The following is a 19,248-nucleotide window of genomic DNA, read 5'->3' on the forward strand; positions in this document are numbered from 1 at the left end:
AGAGAAAAACAGGGTAATCATAGGATCTGTCTTATTTCTCCCCTTCTGTCAGGGACCATAATTCTGTGCCACTTGTTGCCCAATGTCCAAAAAATTGCTTCATATATTTTGTCCAGTTTTCTAATTGTTTATAATAAAAGGGTAGTCAGGTACTTCTTCAGGTGATGAAGCAGAAACCATACTATGTTTTTGCCAGTGTTAATAAATGGATATTATTGGTTAGCATGATTCAGACATGTTTAAAAAAAAAAAATCTACCATCAATGTATTCTCAACTGACAATTCAAGGGCCATATCCTTCTAGGTTAAAATTTGCTGTGAGTTGCAATGAATCTTTGACCCAAGGTTTTCAGGAAATATTTCTGGGGTTCACTCTGACTGTTGGCTTAGATGGTGCACTTATCTTTAAAAGAATCACTGTGGCTACAGCACTGCAATGCTTTCCTTGCCTTGGGGTTGGTTCCATGCTCTACTCTTTATGTGGACTCAGAGCTTTTTCTAGAGCACAGGGCATATGTGCTAAGGAACCAAACAAAAAAATATCCACTGCCAGTGGTGAAGGCACATCAGCAGCTCTTGTGCTGGGCCTTCCTACTTCTATCAAAAGCCCTCTCTACCATAAAAAAAAAAAAAAAAAAAAAAAAAAGGACCACTTTCTCCCTGGTCACTGCTTTCCAATCATCATGGCCATTTTTGGGGCCCTAAGAGGCATAACAGCCTTGCACTCCAGGTTCTTGTGCATTTGCCCCTATGTCCAGACACCCTTCCTTTACCTCTTTACCTGTTTCACTAAGGTCAGGTTTCAGGTTAAGTGTCATTTGTTCAAGAACTCTTCCCTGAAAGCTGGTCCTGGTTATGGGATTCTCTTAAGGAGCTACAGTGGGCTCCTACAGTATTTAAGAATTTCTGTAGCTGTCAGGTTGAATGTTGGCACTTTTGATAGACCTTAATCTCCATGACAGAAGGGATCTGTGTGTTTTGTTCACCATGGTGTAACCAGGACCTAGCAGAGTGCATTGTATACACTGGATGTTCCATAGATATTTAACTCCTGAATGGATTCCTGAAGCAGTGACAAAGTGTATGCACAGCTGGTTCAAATTTCAGCATTGCTATTTAATAGCTGTGTGACTTGGATGAATTACTTAGCTCCTTTGTGCCTTTGTTTCCTCATCTGGTATAATAAGAGAACCTACCCATAGGGTTGCTGTGGGTGTTAAGTCAGTGTCTAGGGGCTGAGAACACGCCTGTCTGCTGTGAACTGTCATCAGGTGGTTCAGGCCACTAAAAAGTGTCACCAAACGTGGACAACGACAGCTGGATAAAACCCTGATGGTCTCTAGTGCCTCATGGCTCTAGCTTTACATTTCATAAATCAGGGACTCTGCATGTTAATGATGACCCATGGCAGGTACAGGGGTGGCCCAAGTGGGTCTAGAACCTCAGACCTCTGAGGTTCCTCTTACCCCGATGCTCATCCCTGAGCTAGGCCAACAGCAGCCTAGAATGGGATGGTCTCACCCTCCAGGGTGAGGTGGGGGCCAGATGGGTAAGTGAGCCTTTTCCTCTCCATCACTTGTACCTGCACTGAGCAGGTGAATATGTGTTCTCAGGAAGGCCTGGGACATGCCCCAGGGGCCACTGCATTTTAGCCTGGGCAAAGAGCCCTCTCAAACCATTTTTTAAATATTAAAAATATTTGAATGTATAGCCTTTCCAAATGTCTTAAATAGCACAGGTATAATTAGTTATTTCCCAGCTATGTGTGGCTTCTCTAATTTGATGGTGCGTTCATCCTTTCACACACACTCAGTAACCTGAAAGATTCAGGCTTTCTCATCTCCTTCCTAATTATTGGGGAGGATTATCATGATTTGACAGGAATATCTGATTTTATGCACCTTGCCTGTAACAGCTGCCAAAAGTTTCTAGTTCAGATTCAACCACATGCCTCAAAGATGAATTTCGATAATATAATCTTTCAATTACATTCGCCTTAAGATTCACGGCATGGCTTGGGCTGTGATTTGGGAGTGATTGTTAATATAAATCCACTTTGGAGAGAGATCCAAGTACAAATTACAGAATGTCTGGGTGCGATTTTATTTTTGAAGGATTTTTTTTAGCTGTTACAAATAATGAAGGATGCTAAAGATGCATATTTGATTGGATGTAATTAAAATTCCCAAGGTTGTGGTTTTTAAACGCTGCATCTGCCTGTTGTCTGCTGAGATTTTGAGGTGACTGGAATACTTAGACGATGTGCTTTATTCTGTTTTCTCTCTTTCTTATTTCTGCCCTCCTTCCCACCACCTTCATCCTGCCCACCTCGCAATCAATTCCTAAACCCTTAAACTCTGATATCAAACACAGTCCTGGGTGCTGGGGAGAAGGGACCCACGAGAGAACTGACAGAATCAAATATGATAAGAGGCTGTCACAAGGCAGAGGGCACCTAACCCTGCAGGGGGTGGAGGTCAGGAAGGCTTTCTGAGGGTTCACCTGAGCCACAGGGGAGGGTCAAGTCTGCATGTCCAGATGTTGATGCCAAAACTAGCCTCTGTACCCTGACACCGAATTAAATCTCAAGAGACAGAGTTTTGGGTGAAGTAGAAAGGAATAGCTTTATTGCTTTGCCAGGCAAAGGGAGCCACCAGGTTAATGCCCTCAAAACTGTGTGTCCCGACCTGGAGGGGGTAGTGAGGAGTTTTATAGGAATGGTTCAGAGAGGGTGTGCTCAGCTCATGGACATTCTTCTGATGGGTTGGTGGGGAGGTAAGTGGCAGTCGGCATCATCAACCTTCTGGTTCCAATCGGTCTGGGGTCTACATGCTTGTGATCAGCACACAGTTAACTTCTTCCACCTGGTGGGGGTTTCAGTATCTGAAAAACAGCTCAAAGATACGGTTCTGTGTATCCCTTGAGGGGGAGCCAGGACCCTGACCCAAGGCTGCACTATTGTTTCTTGACTACTCCTCCCTTGTCTCTGCATCCCCTCCCTTCCCTGATTAGCAACTGTTTGAACCTGCCTGTTGGAACTCAGGGAAGGGCATGGAGGCTGAAAGAAGCCTATTTCCTGTAATCAAGAAATGGGGGACACAGAAAGTCTTTTGTGCCAGGAGCCCACAGGGTCCTGCTTGGTTTCAATGGGACACTTTGCCCACTCATACTATCATTCCAGGACCTCAAAATATTTGCAGATTGACAATAGACGTGGTGCTGGGGCTCATATGATTTAGATAAAACCAAGGATAATGGAAACAAAGCATCATTCAGTGTCTCTCTCTCTCTCTCTAATTTGCAAAGAAATAAAGTTTGTCCTGTGATTCCAGCAATGCCCTCAATATTCTCTTTCCCCCTTAGGTGTCACTCTGCTTTTTTCTCTTCACACTGCAAACATCCACTTACTCTTTTCCTGGTCCCCTATTCAGGACCAGGTATTAGGAATAGCTCAAGCCAACTAATTCTTACTCATGTGTAAATGACTGGTAAGAATCAGTCACTCGTAGGGTATTTTTACAGGTGCATAGAATCCTTAAGGCAGATAAAATCATGTCTCCTTATGTGAGTGCTGGACCAAAGGTTCGGAGAGTCTTTCCAGACAGGGGAAAGAGGCTCCAGGAGAACATAAACGTGCCAAGGCCCCAAGTCTCCTGCACAGATATCAGAGGCCCCCAGAGGTCTGCAGGCAGTGAAGTTGATTTGATGAACTCCCGAGTCTAGAACAGCTAGCATCAAAGTGATGTTTAGTGGGTTGAGGAGGGCGAGGTTTATGGCCCTAGGTTGGGGTCTATTTGAAATGCAGGGAGAGCCTGTGGTCCTGAGAGATGATGAGGGATAGTTCATCCCTGGGGAGGGAGCGCAGTTAACTCCTGTCTGAAGGAGGCCCAGACTAAGCCCTGGTTTCAGACAGTTGTTATTCTACGCTTTTATCACCTTGCTTTACATCGTTCTTTGTTTCTAACAACACATTGCAAGTGATCATTGATTACAGATAGCATCAACAATTTCGCTAACATCTTTTTGTTTTTTTCTTATTGGGGAGATAACTTGATCTTTTTTTTTTTTTTTTTTTTTTAGCCACGCGGCATGGCTTGCAGGATCTTAGTTCCCCAACCAGAGGTTGAACCCGGGCCCTCGGCAGTGAAATCTCAGAGTCCTAACCACTGGACCACCAGGGAATTCCCAATAACTTGATTTAAAAACAAAACAGGGCTTCCCTGGTGGTGCAGTGGTTAAGAATCTGCCTGCCAATGCAGGGGACAGGGATTAGAGCCCTAGTCCGGGAAGATCCCACATGCCACGGAGCAACTGAGCCTGTGAGCCACAACTACTGAAGCCCGTGTGCCTAGAGCCCGTGCTCCACAACAAGAGAAGCCACCTCAATGAGAAGCCTGCTCACTGCAATGAAAGAGTGGCCCCCGCTCGCCGGAACTAGAGAAAGCCTGCGCACAGTGACAAAGACCCAACGCAGCCATAAATAAATAAATAAATAAATAAATAAATAAATAAATAAATTTATTAAAAAACAAAAAAAAAAACAAAACAAACAAACAAAAAAACAAAAAGCAAAACGTGCATCAAGGAATGAATCTCCAGAAGCGGTTTTGTTCTAAATTTTGGAATTTAATTGAACTTCCCCTTCTAAGGCATCTTACCTTGAATTTTTCCCTCTCATTTTTAAAGAAATGATTAACCACCCCATTTCAGAAGGTATACAAGGGAAAAAGTGAGTATGAGGGACTGAGAAATGAGTCTGTCTTCCCACAGGTGGTATCTGTCGCTGGGAACCAGAAGGAAAAGGAAAGTTTACCCTCAGCTTGTACTTTTTAAAACCCAAAACTGTTGTTTTAGAGGATAAGGTAAGATTTAATTTAGAAAGAAAACACCACTCCATTGAGCCTCCACATTTATAAAAATGAGCCCGTGTATATAGCAAGGGCCCCAGGATTTGAAACTCCACTCTTCCTGGGTCTGCCAGAGGCCCATGGCTTGGGAAGCGCCCCGCTGGTTTGGGGTTGGCTGGGTTCTCCCCAGGAGGCGCAGAGGTTGAATCTCATCACTTGAAAGTCACCTTCGTTCGTGTCACAAGATACGGTGTTTTAAGGCATCAGTGCTCATGTGCAACTATTCCAAGTTTCCGCGGCTGCCTGACCCTGAGCCCCGCCGCCCAGCTGCTTTCCAGACCGCAGACGTGAAATCTGACTCTGCGTGGAGGCGTGTCAGCCGGTCATAACAGCTGTGCAGCATCATGGGTGCGCCTTGACCCTGGAGGTGGTGAAGGCCAAGGGGAGCCTTGTTTAGAAGCCTTGGAGGAGACGGTCTGGCCCGGGAGCTTGCGTGGCGGGGCGGGTGGGGCGGGGGGGGGTCTGTCCTGGAGGCTGGTGTCCGCAGCGACTGCTGCTGTAGATGGAGACCCCTGGAGAGCGGGGATCAGGCGGAGGCGGGGCGGATGCCTAGGAGAGTCCCCAGGGATACTGAAAGACGTGTCATAAATGCCCTCGTTTCATCCAAAATGTTTCCAAACAGTTGCATGTAAATCACACTGTTACAGAGGAAAGAAGCCTAATAATTCTTGATGAACCTGCCATTTTTAAAGAAAACGTTTCGCAAAATCACCCTGAATTCGCCCTCCGTGTATTCGAATCTGCTTCAGGATATGATCCCAGGGCACAGGGCAGCTGAGTGGGAGTGGAAGTTCAAAGTCTCCTGTCCTTCCACTCTCCTGTGTGATTTCTGTTTCTGCAGGTGCTGTTTGCACAGGGAGTGGTCACTTTTCCAGCCTCTCGGAGACCCTTTTCTCTCTTCCCACCTAGAGAGTAAATTGGGTCAGGAGCAGGGGGGTGCACAGAGGAGCCTGAGGCAGATGGGTGGGGGGAACAGCTGGGGCATGAGGGAGCTTTGGACCTCTGGTGCTGAAGGGTCCTTTCTTAGGGGGTGAGGGAGGTGGAAGGGTGCATGGGGCCCTCTGCTTCCCGTGGCTTCCTCTGGGCTGCATGTAATGGAATCTTGTTCTCAGAAAACCTGCTGATTCTTACGACCCCCAGGCCACTTTATTTCCGGATCCTCTGGTTCCTTTCCCCTTGTTATTTTATGGCCATCACACCTTCAGATCAGTAACGATTTCAGGGGATCCCTGCTCCCGCTCCTAACAGAGAGACGCCTTCAGGGCATTTGCAGCCTTCGAAATAGCAAAGGCACAAAATCCTCGCCTGTTATTTTGTTTTCAGAGTTGAGAATGTGGCCACGTGTTGGGCAGCTGTGAACCCCGGCACAGGCTTCTAGGGAGGAGACTTGGATCAGGGCGATCCCAGCTCGCTGTCTTCAGTAAGGGGCTGCAGGGGGGGTGGACACAGACCTGAACCTTCCAGCTCTGTTGTGTGTAGTCTTGAGTTCTTACAAATATCTACTGTAGTCATGGGCCCTCCCCAGTCCTCTTCCCGGACCCAACATGGGGCCAGGATGGTCTCGGATCACAGGAAAGTGCACTGGGTACCATGGGAGGGGACCTCTGTCTCATGGCTCTTTTCCTCCCTCTTTTCTCAGCCGCAAGGGCCCAGATTGGAGAACAAGAGGCTTCTTTACCAGTGAAGGAGAGAGATGGATGCTACGGCCTTTGCTCTGCAGTGACAGACATAGCAAAACGCAAAGGCGGTGGTGGTGGTGGGGATGCTGAGCCCCGGCTTTGCAAGACGCAGCTCCCCTGGAGACTGGCAGGATGGTATGAGGGTTAAATGAGAGAGCGGGGGTGCAAACTCTTGGCAAGTGACTGGCGAGTGGAGGAGAGAGCTGGCTGTGGGCTCGTATGCACTTGTTCATCCAGCAAAGATAGAGCGCTTGTCCTGTGTCCGGCACCAGGAGTGCCGCAGCAAGCAAGACAAATCCCTGACCCTCGTGGAGGAGGGCAGACAATGAACAAACAGGCCAGTGAGACATTTCAGTTAGTGAGTTGTACACAAGGCAGGTGGATAGACGGAGAGCGCCGGGCTGGGGTGTGTGATCCCGGGGGGCAGGGAGAGGGCCTGGGGTGCGTCCCATTTGCACCCGCATCCAACTCACAGAGGGAGCACAAGTTCTGAAGGGTCTTCTCTCGGGCAGAGTGCTGAGCCCAGCCCTGCAGAGCTGAGTCCAGCGGAACTTCCAGCCCCTTCCCGGGGCCTCGGGGACCTGCCTACTCGTCTCCCCTCACCTCCTCTATCATCCCTGCTTATTCCTCTACATGTACATTCGCTCACCTTGACTGTCCACGTGGTGAAGTCTGCACCCAGCTAGGATGTGAGGGCAGCTAAGAGGAATTTCAGGAGAGCTGCCTGCTATCATTGCCTGCTGGAAAAAATTTTTGAGGACATAATCCAGGACAAAATGCCAAGATTCTAGACTGCCAGCTGGGGTGTGGTCTTTTGACCAGGGGTCTTGTACTCCTGATGGGAATTTGACCATCAAGAGAGGGATGCAAAGGCCCAGAAGCAGTCAGGAAACTGGGTTTCAAAGCGGCAGGAGCCCCAGCCAGCTCTCCATCCTTCTAGACACCACAGGAGCTGCCCCGTGGCTTTGGCTTGGATTAGCCAGAGTTGTTGTGGCTGGTTTTTTATTTTGGCAACTCACAACATGATACAAAATTATTTAGAAAGTATTCTTAAGGAAAAAGAGGTATAATGCAGAAAAATGTGAACACTGAAATTGTAGAAAATTTCAACAAGACAGTGGAGCCCAGGGTGGAGGAAAAGGGAAAGCTCACTGAGGTTCTTATGTTGCTTGGAGGGTGAAGGAAGCGATCGATTGATTGATTCTCAATGTTGAACATAAAGTATGGTCTTAAATAGGTTTGTTAAAAATGTTGGAAGTAAGCATAAAACAAGACACAAAACTCATAAATTTGGTTTGAAAACACTCTAATGATGTTTTCATATAAAATAAATACCCAAATTAAGTTACACAGAAGGGTTGAAAATGGGGGTGGGCAAAGAGTTATATGACTATGAAAAGTAGGATTCAGCCAAAAACATTACATGGGACAATGAGAGATCTTTTCTATTGATGAAATCAACACTCCACCACATGAATAAAACTTTAATCCCTTAATACAATGGCACTGAAGTCTATATAACTCCAAAACTGTGAGTTCAAAAAATAAGTGGATACAGAATATAAAATATTATATTTACATCACACATATTTCCAGAACACAATACAACAGAGAAAGAATATTCCCTTGGACTATTTATAAAAACTTAAGTCACCAATAAAAGTTCAATAAACTCCAGAAAGCAGAAATCAAAACAGTTACATTCTCCAACGACATTGCAATGAAACTGGAAATTAAGGAACAAAAGGAAAACAAACAAAATCTGTCCACTTAGAGTTTTTGAGAGCAGAGTCCTGAAAATTTCTTGGAATAAAGAGGGAATAAAGTGGTATCAAGACCATTTAGAAGCACGGAAGTGAAAATGAAGCACTACATGTAAGTGAAAGTCATACATAAAAAGATGGAGCCAAGGGGGGATGGGAGAGAGTAATAGAGCCTTATTTATCCGACAGTTGTAAAAGACTGAAGGCAAGTTAGCAAATGACTCAAGGGCCAATGAAATGAACAAAAAGATAAAACAAAGTCACAAGTACACACGTAATGAAAGAGAAGAGTAAATATACATTAGACTTGATCAAGAAAGTTGTAAGTGGATTCTTTGAAAAGATCAATAAAATAGGAAAACCCCTGGCAAGTCTGATAATAAAACTGAAGAAAGGAGGGAAAGACAAAGGGAAGGAGGGAGGGGGAGAGAGGGGGAGAGAGAGAGAGAACCACAAATGATTAAGTGTTGGGTGTAAGAAGGGAGTTTTAGCGCCAATAAACCTTTATCTATAAAAACAGACAATCTGCTGGATTTCTTGCATGGACCACACTTTGCTGATGGTTTTTTTTTTGTGGGGGGGAGGGATGCAGGACATTCATTCATGCTGACCCAATAAGTACATCCCATGACCCAACCCATTATGTTCCAAACACGTAAAAATGGTCAATGAAATATAGAAAGAAGAAACTGGGAATTCCCTGGTGGTCCAGTGGTTAGGACTCGGCACTTTCACTGCTGGGACCATGGGTTCAATCCCTGGTCAGGGAACTAAGATCCCGCAAGCCACGTGGTGTGGTCAAAAATAAAAATTAATTAATTAATTAATTTAGAAAACAAAAAGAAAAAAAAGAAATGGGAAACTAAGGTACCCAAATTCAAAACCAGGATAAACATTTTCATGAACCAGAAAGAGAACAAAACCAGCGACGCAAAGCAGTGCAGAGTGGAGCGGGGTTGAGGGGCCGTGTACTGCTCTCTGGGTTTGCAAAGATCTGGCCAACCTGGCTGGGGGCGTCCGCTCCTGCGGGAACTGGGGGTTGCTCCACCCGACAGGAGTGACCAGATGGTGGTCTGAAGGGAGTTGCTTTAGCATTAAAGGAGCGTGAAAATCAGCTGCACGCAGACTGCCGTCGCTTCTCAGAGACTGCCACACCCCAGCGGGCCTTCTGGAAAAATGGGGCTCTTTCAGTTGCCACTATGACTGGGGAGAATTCTGGCCTTTCAGCAGAGAGGGTAGAGATATTAGGCCTCCTGCCACTCTCAATTCTCTCCCGCACAACACAGAACTGGCCTGCTTCGAATGTCCCGAAGGACATTAGGACTGTCTCCTCGATCAATGGTACTTTAGACTATGTTAATACCGAAAAGTCTTTACAGAGTACTGTGCAAGATGCCCGTCAATGTTGCCGATGATTGATATGGAAGGAGAATCTTAAGTGGGTCAAAACTATTGTGAATTCTGTTTTTGTTTTTGTTGTTTAAACTGGTTTAAAATGCATCCTCGTTGCCTCCCAGTTTCTGTGGGTCACAAAGCCAAGCCCGGCGTGGCTGGGTCTTCTGCTGAGTCTCTTCGGGTAGCCCTCCAGGTGTTGGCAAGGTTGCCTGACTTTCTGGAGCCTTTCTTTCTGGTCCTCTCCCCGGCTCACTCGGTTGTTGGCAAACTTCAAATCCAGTCTCCCGCTGTCATAGGGCTGAGGTTTTCTTGCTGGCTTGTAGGCAGGGGCTGTTCTCAACCTTGTGAGGTTCCTGGTGTCTCCTCTTTGCGGCCTCGGCACTTGGCTGCTAAGCAATTCAAGACCAGCAAAAGAATCTCTCCATGGTGTACTTTACAAAATCCGTTCTCTGTTTGCTTTCACCTGTGGAAACCTGTGGTCTCTAAGACAGTCTGTGTGTGCAACTCAACACGTGGTGAGACTGGCCACGGACTCCGCAGAACTTCATTCCTGTGCTGTGGTCCCGTCATCACGTGGAGGATGGTTTTGACGCTGCTCTTATAAAAGGCCCGCCTCCTTTGTGAGGATATCGTGATATTTCCTGTCCTTTTCACTTTGGCCATCTGAGTTTGTCTTCTTATATTCTCGATACTACAATAAAGTCATTACCTCTTTTTTCTTTCTATCCAAATAAATGTGATCTGTTATTATTTATTTCGCCAATCATCTTTGTTCTGTGTTCCTCATATCCCCATGCTTTTCTAGGCAAAATGAGTGTAGAGGGAATTACAATAATAGAATAGTCTGATAAAAACGTTAAAATGAGTTGCTATTGCTTAGAGTTATAAATATAGCTATAATAGCCATAAGAATCCAAACTATACATCAAACCAGGTAGAAATAATTTTAAAAACAGCATATGCAAAAAAAGAACTCGTATGATCTCTTGTCTAAGTGCAAAATGTGGTCCTTGCTATGACATCTGTGCTAACAAGAAACACACGTCCTGCCACATCTTCTGAGGTGTTTCTGCAGCTTCTCTGTCTTTTCCCAAGTTCCGCCTGGTGAGTGCAGACAGAGGTAAAGAGACGGAAGAAGAGCAACCTCTTCAAAGGCTCTCTTGTCTAATTTTCCAGAACTATCTACTAAAAAGAGAGCCTGTGAAATTCTCATCCCCATAATGAATGTATTCCTCGGTGTGACTATTTAGCACCTCTACGGCAGCAAATGATTTTCCCCAGTTAGGAAATCAGTTCTGAGGGCAGACAGTCCTTTTCTGGAAGAAAAAGCTCAGCCTCGTGGGCAGGTGTGACATCTGACCAGCGCCCTTACAATGAAAATACAGGCTTTGGAGCTGGGTGGGCGGGGGTCGCCTCCAGCTTTGCCTCCAACCTGGAGAGCAGTTGTGGGCAGTATTTACTTTCTCCATGCTTCCACATCTGTGAAATGGGGACAGTATCTACCCCTGCTGATCTCGTAGAGAACCAAGGGGCGAGGAAGCCTCTCTCGCACCAAGATATTTTCAGTGCAGGTAGTAAGCCTGTCCTGCAGGGGATTGAACTTTGGGATGCCTTGGGCATAACTACCTGTTGGAGCCTTTGGTGTGGCAGGAATTCAGGCCAGCATTGTTGTTTGTCTCTTTGCTTCCTCCTTCACCTGTCTGCCAAGGACTCCCCATGTGCCCACAGCCAAGCCCGCCTGAGAAGTTTCCAGCTGAATAAAGTCTCACCACTCCCTTCGCTGTTCCCTATTGTTTGTACTCTGATAATCCCGAAAGCCCAGGGCAGACTTTCACTATTAAAAAGGGCCTCTTTACGTAGTGAGCAGTCACGGGCTCTTTGGAGAGCTGGCATCCAGGGTGCTGAGGCAGGCATGGGGGCCTTCCTGGTGGAGGCAAGGCTGTCACCTGCTCCCAGCTGGGAAACTCTGTGCAGCTCTTCACAACACAGTCGAGGAGTCCTTGGTGAGAGGTGTCATCCTATGTTAATTACTGCCGAGCTCATTTGGCAACGCATCCTTTCCTGGCAGCATGGGAAAAAAAAACATTCTTGCAAATTGGAAGGCAGACTGGTAGTTTAATTTTTCTTGTAAAAATCATCTCTGTGATGCCAGCGGGAAGGGGGTGCTGCAGGCTTCCCGCGATGCACGGTACGGCCCAGAGGACAGGCATCTCCCCACACTGCCCAGGGTGCTGGGTGAGGACACAGGGTTCCCTCAGGCACAATTAGGAAACCTTTACAGAGAGGGAGTCATTTGGGGAGAGACCCACGAAGGAAGCCCCTGAGGACACCCTGGTTTCCACCAGTTCCCTCTGCCAGGCTCACTGGCTGGCAGAAGGGACGGTCCCCTCCTGTCCTCCGCCCGCGGCCCAGCCCAAGTGTCCAGCCTCAGCCTCCTTGCACCACCAGGACAGTACGGACCCCCAGAGTGTGTGAGGGCCTTGCCGCTTGCCTTGCACAGATGACATAAATAAAAAGTTGTCCAAAGCGGCAGGCACTTGGGCAAGTCTCTGGGAACATTAAGCCCGTGATGCTCCAGTGCATTGTTGCATCAGTGGGAAGAGGGGGGCAGGGTACCAGCAAGAACGTGATGACCACATATGCGGCCGTGACCTTGGCAGGTTAACATAGGGCAGGTGGCCTCGCTCAGACGACGATGGTGGGGGTCGTGGTGAGCCTGCATGGAGGCCCGTGGGGGGGACCCCAGTCCTGCCTGTGACGCCCCCCCAGTGACAGGATGGAAGCTGGTCATGGTCACACGATGGCTGTAGTGTGGCAGAGGCCACTCCATGGGCAGGTGGCAGTGGGTCCTCTAAGGTCTGGAGGAGCCAGCTGGGTACTGGGAAAGATGGTTTTGTAAACTTCGGGAGCAAACTTAAAATTCTGCCCTTTGGTCCTAAGCAATGGCACAGGGGGTGGGAGGGTGTGCTTAGCAGGAGGCGCTCTGAGGGTTCCTCTGAGTCCCCATGGGTCACACAGTTAGACCGAATTAACACTCAGCAAGCGAGGAGTGGCTCTTGCAGGTCAGGAAACTGGTCCCGTGGCTTCCGTGGCTTGTCCCAGGCCCTGTTTGGTGAGGGATGGAGACCAAGTTGGGCTGGACCCCGGCTCCTTGCCCTTCCACCCACAGGGCTGATGTGGCCCTGGACCTCAGGCCAGCCGCTTCACCCTCTCCTGCTTTCCTGTCCCTGCAGAGTAGACAGCGACCCCTGATGGGAAAGGAAGGTCTTCCCTGACCCTTTCCTGGTAAATGTTGTGCTGGCGTTAAAGGAGCGTATTTGAGCCATCCCTTTGAAGAAGACCTTAGTCCATGAGTTTTATTTTGACATTAGGTAGAAAGTGATTTCTTGCTTTCTTCTTGGAAAGAAACAGGTGAATAAGGAAAGAACACTTGAACCTAAAAATCTCAGAACCCCTTTGGGGAGTCCTGGTGGCCACCACACGCCCATTAGGTGAGTGTCACAGGCGGCCTGTAGGACAACCAAGTGGCAGGGGCGTTTAGATGCCAGCCTTGGGGCCATGCATTCCGCGTCTGCGTGCCAGCTCCCCTCACGCTGAGCAGACTGGGGGGTGGGGCCTGATCTCTCTAAGTCTCATCTGTAAAATGTGAGTTGTTCCGAGGTTCAGTGGCTCTCAGTCCTCAGCCAGTGCTGAGCGTCGGCTCTCTTGTTAGTGCTGGTAATCTTGTTTGCACTGCCGAGGTATTCTACAACACTAAACCCCCAATTCTGAGAAGAAGGCCAGCCAGGAACCTTCTGTGGGGATCCATCTAATGGCGACAGGAGGACGAAGGTCTGGTCCAGGGGCAGGACAGAGATGTAACGAGAAAGGCCAAATGCCCAGTTTTGTCCACGCCAGCACCAGGGCAGCAGGAAGTTCTCTGAGTCTGCTCTCCGACTGATGCCATGTGTGCCTGTAAGACCGAACAAGACTGCCAGGATGGTAGGCAAACCCAACCAATGCGCAAACCCCAAAGGAGTCCAGGGTGAGGCAAGAACGGGCCACTCCGGCCTGTGGCCTGTGCTCTGAACAGGAAGGCAGGGCTCGCGCTGGTGCAGGGTGAGCGGAAGAACTTTCAGTAAGGAGGCGGCGACAGGAAGATCAAGCTGGTGGTTGCACACACCTGGTGCAGGGGATCTGGGTCACCATTCACACTTACGACTGAAGGAAAGATTGAGCCCTGCACAGACTGAAACGGCAAAAAGCAATCCACCCTGATCTCAGAGTGACGAAGGGGATTCAATTCACATGTACTAGAAGTTTGGCAGACAAAGCGCACTCTTTTTCTGTGAAAAATAAATGAGAATTTAAAATTCTTTCAGCACATTGTTGAAAGTTATTCTTTCCGTATGTCCAAGTGGTTTGGATTATACACGGATTTTTAATGTTTTTTTTAATAGATCTTTATTGGAGTATAATTGCTTTACAATGGTGTGTTAGTTTCTGCTTTATAGCAAAGTGAATCAGCTATACGTATACATATATCCCCATATCCCCTCCCTCTTGCGTCTCCCTCCCACCCTCCCTATCCCACCCCTCTAGGTGGTCACAAAGCACCGAGCTGATCTCCCTGTGCTATGTGGCTGCTTCCCACTAGTTATCTATTTTACGTTTGGTAGTGTATATATGTCCCTGCCACTCTCTCACTTCGTCACAGCTTACCCTTCCCCCTCCCCGTGTCCTCAAGTCCTTTCTCTATGTCTGTGTCGTTATTCCTGTCCTGTCCCTAGGTTCATCAGAACCTTTTTTTTAGATTCCATATATATGTGTGCGTGGCACATATATACAATGGAATATTACTCAGCCATAAAAAGAAATGAAATGGGGCTTTTAATCACATGCTCTTTCAGAATCCTAGCACAAATTCTGGGCCTTTCCATCCCCCATGAGTTTGGGAGACTCTGAAGAGGCAACAAAATTCTGATGAAACAAATGAAGGTATAGTAAATATTAACCAGGCGGGACGAGAGAAGGAAATGTTTCTTAGTAAAGAATAGTGTGAGTTCTGGGTATTGGGGTCCGGTAAGACTTTCACCAGGTACCCCCGCATGAGTGTGGATGCATCTGGGTTTTTATTCTGAGATTCACGTCCATCCAGATTTCTTTTGCTCACATGTGTGAGTGACCGCACACCTCTAGGTGGAGAGCTACAGGTGAGGACCTGAATGTCTACGACAGGATGGGATTTCAGGGAAAAGTAGCTAAGGGGAGTTTGCTGCCAGCAGGGTCCCTTTGTGTTGTGGTGGTCCCTCAGCGCTGGGCACCGGGCACGAGTGTGCAGGGAGCGTGTTGTCTCTGGAAGGTGCCTTGGTTGCAAGCCAGAGTGACAAGGCAGACAGTGCGTGGCACGGGGACACCAGTGGGGGAACGAGGCTCACAGTGTGGGTAGGAATCGAGATCGTCTTGGGGCCTGAGAGCAAGACCGCTGTCTTCTACCAAGGGCGGAAAGCAGGGGGTGGGGAAGGATGGATGGCTCCTGGCTGCAGGGGTGCTGGGTGGTGGCCGCGGGGGTGCTGGGTGGTGGCCGCGGGGGTGCTGGGTGGTGACAGCGGGGGTGCTGGGTGGTGGCCGCAGGGGTGCTGGGTGGTGGCAGCGGGGCTGCTGGGTGGTGGCCGCGGGGGTGCGGGGTGGTGGCAGCGGGGGTGCTGGGTGGTGGCCGCGGGGGTGCTGGGTGGTGGCCGCGGGGGTGCTGGGTGGTGGCAGCGGCAGCAGCAGTCCAGGAAGGCACTCCTCTCCTGGCTCCAGGCTGCAAGTCCGCAGGCCTGTGTGGGTGGGGTGGGACGGGTCCTTTGGCCTGAGCTTGGGTCAGGCATCCGTCCCGAAGCAGGAGATGGAGGAGGAGGGAAGGAGAGCTCCGCCTTGGATTTCAGGGTGTGCCCAACACCACAGGAGATGGAAACGTCCCCAAAGAGGAAGATCAGAGGAGATCAGAAGCTAGAGAGACAGGAAAAAAATCAACACAGAATCACTGATTCAGTGAATCCAGAACAAGTGAAGAGTACAAGCCACAGGTCACTGCTGCTGCACCAGGACCCCAGTGCAACCTGTGGATCTGCCTTTCTCAGTACTTTTAAACCCTGAGCCCCCAAACTTGAGCTTTCACATCTGAGCAGTGCGAGGAGACAGAAGGGGCAGGAGGTGGGACACTTCTACTGTGTTATCATCACACCACCGGGTCTGAGGGGTCTTTGTTCTGGAAGTGATGTTAGAACCATTTTGTTAGAAGTGATGTTATAGTGAGTTTGCCCGGCCCTGTGTTCTGCGGATGAGGAGACAGACTCCAAAAGTGTATGGGATCACAGGGTGGGGACAACCCTCCCCCGTCACCGCATTCCAGGCAGTTTTTTCACCTCAGAGCAGTGAAAAACTTGGAACACATTTTAGCTGTATGTTTCCAATCATGCTGTATGCATCTGCAAAAACTTTACACTTGATTTGATCATTTCTGACCTCTTTCTCATGCTTCTAAGACACTGTATCTTTGGTTTTCTCTATGATTTGTCTAAACGTGGACCTCCTTGATTTTCCTGCTGGGGATTCACTGGGCTCTGGAGTGGGTGGATTAATGCTTATACTGGGTACAATTGTACCCCCCCCCCCCCCCATCAAATTCATGTTCTCCTGGAACTTCAGAATATGACCTTACTTGAAAATAGGGGGTTTTCCCTAGTATCATTAGTTAGGAAGAGCTCATCTTATGTTGAGCCTATATCTTCCGTGGAAAGTAGAACTTGGTGATCAACTTGGATATTTAGCTGAGGAGATTTCCAAGCCATGTGTTGTGGGCATATCTTTAGAGTAAAATGTGAGAGGAAGGAGATAAACTGAGGAAGAAATTTAGGTAAATGGAATGTCATGGACCCCCAGGAGCCACCAGGAGCTGGAAGAGGCAGGAAGGACCCTCCCTCGAGGCTCCAGAGGGAGTGAGCCCTGCCGACACCTGCATTTCAGGCTTCCAGCCTCCAGACTGTGAGAGGATACTTTTCTGTTGTTTGAAGCCACCAAGTTTGTGGTGCTTTGTGTGCAGCCCCAGGAAACAAATACAGTGTCTCTTGGTGATTCAGGAAAATGTTCAGCGGTTATCTCTTTAAAAATGAATCCAGCCTCACTGCCTCTCCCTTCCTGCGGGACCTCTAATTACACCTGGTCCTTCTCACCTACCCCAGGGGCTCTTCCTCTCTCTTGTGTTGTTCATCTTTTGTCTCCTGTGTTGCTCAGAATGATTTTCCTCTTACCAGGTTGTCAATTCTATCTTTAGCTGTGTCTAATCTGCTGTGAAAACTATCCATGGAGTTTTCCATTTTGGTTATTGTATTTTTTATTTTGAGAGTTCTGGGCTTGTTTTTGCCAAATCTGCCCCGGCACTTCCTTACTGTTTCCTTTTCCCTGCTCTCGTCCTTCAATCTGTCTTAAAGCTTTAGCACAGTCAGCAGAAGCTTTTATAATCTCTGTCCAATAATCCAATCCCACCCATCTTTGCACGTGTTTCTGTTACACCTGTTGTGGTTTGTTCTCCCTCATGGAGTCCAGTCTCCACATCTGCAGGGTTAGCTTTGTGTGCTGCTCACTCTGTTTGCAAAATTATTTGCTGAATTATTAGGAGGAAAGGATAAAGCAGCTCCCTCAGAAAGGATTGGTGTTTAAGGGTGTTTGGGGAGCCTCCTAATCTAAGACCACATTGCACCAAGGTCAAATCTTTAAAGAAACCAGGTCCACAAACTGACCCAAACCTGTACTCTGGTTCCCCCAGGTTCTGCCCCCTGGCTCACTGTGGCTCACAAGAGGTAGCCCTCTGGGGTCCCATCTTATTGTGGGGATCTCCTGTGAGACCCACCCACCCCAGGTGATGTTGGTGCTGCTGGTCTGGGTACCCGCTTTGAGAAGCATTTGCGAGTGACATGCAAGGTCACTGAGACAGCCCCAGAGTGGGCTGGGAAAGGACTGAGAGGCCACCAGCAGGAGGGGAAGGGCTGCTATGTGGTCACCTGGCCTGCGCCCGGCAGAGGGACAGACGCCAGCCGCAGGGCCGGCAGAGGTCGAAGACCCGGAGCCAGGTATCAGGTAGACGTGTGCAAACCCCAGCTTCATCTTCTCTTCGCTCCACAGCCTTGGGAAATTATTAAAGGACCTGAGTCTCATTTCAACACGGGAACATCACATCCCTATCGTCCATGCAAGGCTGCAGGCAGAACGTAAAGCTGGTAGAGAGTGTCAGCATTTATTAGCAGGAGCAGAGATGATCCACTAAGGGGAGATTTAAAAACTGGCTTCTATGGAGGAGAGCTTTCAATCGTGCTACATGGGTCTTTCCCCGGTCCCTGCAGCCCCTCCAGTCTGCCCTCATCCCGATGCCCTGCCCCCCTCCCCCGCCCCGGTGGGGGCCAGCAGGGAGACGTGCCCGTCCCGGGCTGTGCTGAGTCATCTCCCAGACCTACCGAGATGCCCGCCCCCGGGGCCCAGGTCCAGCTGAGTTTTAGTTGCTTCTCAGCTCTGGGGTCTCACTGCCTCTGGCCGGTGTCCACTCTTTGTCCCCGGGGCTCTGCTCTCTGCAGGGAGCCCCCAGCTGCCTCTTTGTCACCACAGTCCCTCCGGGTGCCTCCTTCCCACTGCAGCTGACAGCGGGGTCGGGGTAGGCGTTGTGTCTCTGCTGACAAGGGGTGCTGAGACCCAGACTGTGGACGCTCTCCTAAAACCTCATGACCGATCTTAGAGGACAGGCCACTGAGGCAGCTCAAGGGGGCAGGGGAGTCACAGCCCCGGGGTCGGGTCCACGGTGACGCATCTCCACGCATGGAGGGGACCAGTCCTGGGCCAGGCACGTGGGAGGACCGCGGGTGATGGGTGGGAAGCCTGGAGCACACAGGCTGACCTGATCACACTCTTTTAAGCAAGTTTTATTTGGAAATAATGTCCAAGCTAAAGAAGTTACAGAACTAAGAACACTGCAAGGGTCACCCCTTCTTTATCCAGATTCCCCCATTGTTAGCAGAAAAAGGAACCTTTTAAGATGGAGATTTGAAAATGTTTATGCTATTATATTGCAGAAAACTGTGAGTCTGGGCATAGCTCCAAGCCTCTCTCTCCACCTCTGTGAGGTGGGAATAGAGTTACAGTTTCCACACTGACAGACTGAGCAGGAAAGGTGCAAAACGCCTGGTGTCAGAGTTGGACCAACACTGGCCGCGGCCGTGGCTTTCCTACCCCGTGGACGTCAGCCTGAGGGAAGGTTCCAAAACCCCGAGAGCAAAGGTCAGGGGAGGAGCCCACAGGGAAGGCCGCAAGCCTGGATTCCAGACAAACCAGCATTTCTGCTCAGAACCTGGGCTATGCACTCACGCCCACCAACTGAGGAACAAAACTTAACCTCCCGTGGACTCAGCTGTGTCCCCCCGGAAGTCATAGGTTGAAGCCCGAAGCTCCGAGGTGACGGTGCTAGGAGGTGGGGCTTCTGGGGGGTGATGAGGG

This window comes from Eschrichtius robustus, chromosome 8 (genome assembly GCF_028021215.1).
Source record: "Eschrichtius robustus isolate mEscRob2 chromosome 8, mEscRob2.pri, whole genome shotgun sequence".
Lineage (NCBI taxonomy): Eukaryota > Metazoa > Chordata > Mammalia > Artiodactyla > Eschrichtiidae > Eschrichtius > Eschrichtius robustus.